We start from the raw sequence: 1,747 nt of genomic DNA on the forward strand, positions 1-1,747 counted from the left end.
TTTGCAATACATTTCACTGAACATTTGTGTATGAAAGTCACTGAGAGTATTTATAGCCGGCCGTTGTGGCCGAGCGGTTCTAGGCACTTCAGTCCGGAACCGCGCTGCTGCTACGGTCGTAGGTTCGAATACTGCCTCGGGCATGGATGTGTGTGATGTCCTTAGGTTAGGTAGGTTTAAGTAGTTCTAAGTCTAGGGAACTGATGACCTCAGATGTTAAGTCCCATGGTACTCAGAGCCATTTTTTGACTATTTATAATCAACCTTACTGAAATCTTTCACAGTACAATGTGATACAGCTTTTATTGTCTTTCTAACAATATGCACGTGTTCATAAAGTTGTATATTGAACGCAAATCGAAAATGTTCGTAGGCAGATTACATAGACAGATTATAAACAGATAACAGGGGTGACTTCGGATGTGTATCAAGAAAGTCTGATAGATTCATAACTGTTCAAGATGCCAGTTACAGTTTGAGATTTTAGCACTCACCACAGGTATCTAGGAATTAGTGTTATTCAGATAAAACTCCTCAAATACCCAACAGATATTAGGTAAAAGTCAGTGTTGCACAAAGAAGCACAAAATTAAGAGTCAGAATTCAAACCAGAATAAGAACCACCAGACAATGGAACCAGCTTCACAGAATTTTATGTTGTCAGTACATTCACACAAGGCCATCTGGGTGCCACATCATCAGCACTGAAATTATCTTCTACTCCACCACCCAACAATGACAGTGCTGGTTTCATCCGATGTGATGCGTGCTTTCTGAGTAACGGAACAATACCGAGTCGATCACCTGCTGTAAGATTGCAACCGAAGTCCACGGCAGTCAGGAACAAGGACAGCTCACAGCACTAGCACGAGTCAGGTAATTTGTTAGCTCCATGGTAATTACACTTAGTACGGTCGTTTGCCATTTCACCAAAACATTACGTAAGGACCATGAGAATAATGCGTTGGAGGTTAAAGGACGCGTGGAAACAAAAAGTCATTTTCCCTCGCTCAATAAACAAATGAAATAGGGAAGAAAGTGGTTTTCTCGTATCCTCCGCCATCTACTTTACAGCGGCTTCTTGGGCGACTACTTAGATGTTGAAATAAAATTACAGACGGGTAAGTTCTGCGAATCCCCTGTGATGGACTCCTTCAGTCACGGCAGTATGGAGCTCCCTCCCTTTCCGACCCCCAAAAAAACCTCACGCTTCGTGGCTGCGCCAACACAGCGTGGGATGCATAGCGAGACGCAAGCTGGCAGTCACATGATATTTTTCAGACTATTGGGCCACACTGCGTAGCAGTGTGTATCGGGGACTGTAGGAATCTACTGTCACATATAGTCTATTCTGGGAAGGTAACTAGGATACTTCTGAAATGACCGCTGCAAACAGGCGTTGATGTACTTCATTCGGGAGATGTTGAAAATGTGTGCCCCAACCGGGACTTGAACCCGGGATCTCCTACTTACAAGGCAGAGGCTCTATCCATCTGAGCCACCGAGGGCACAAAGGCGAGTGGGCCTGCAGGGACTTATCCCTTGCACGCTCCCCGTGAGACCCACATTCCCAACATGTCCACACCACTACATTCGTAGTGCTCCTAATAGATGTTTGCCCATCATACTCATTACTCGTGGCAGATTAATCTACCAAGTCCCGTACGAGTTCGGGCATAGCGTGTGCGTTCGCACAAGAAGGTCAATGGCCGGGAAGCCATATTTTAACTATATATGACGGTAGTAT

The 1,747-nt window shown here is 44.9% G+C and overlaps 1 non-coding gene across 1 annotated transcript; it reads right to left on the minus strand.

The window, feature by feature from the left end:
- Positions 1-1,434: 1,434 nt before the first annotated feature.
- Positions 1,435-1,509, minus strand: Trnat-ugu (transfer RNA threonine (anticodon UGU)). The gene has a single exon. It is a non-coding gene; the product is annotated as a tRNA-Thr (tRNA).
- Between the last annotated feature and the right edge of the window lie 238 nt (positions 1,510-1,747).

Source organism: Schistocerca nitens, chromosome 5, assembly GCF_023898315.1.
Source record: "Schistocerca nitens isolate TAMUIC-IGC-003100 chromosome 5, iqSchNite1.1, whole genome shotgun sequence".
Classification (NCBI taxonomy): domain Eukaryota; kingdom Metazoa; phylum Arthropoda; class Insecta; order Orthoptera; family Acrididae; genus Schistocerca; species Schistocerca nitens.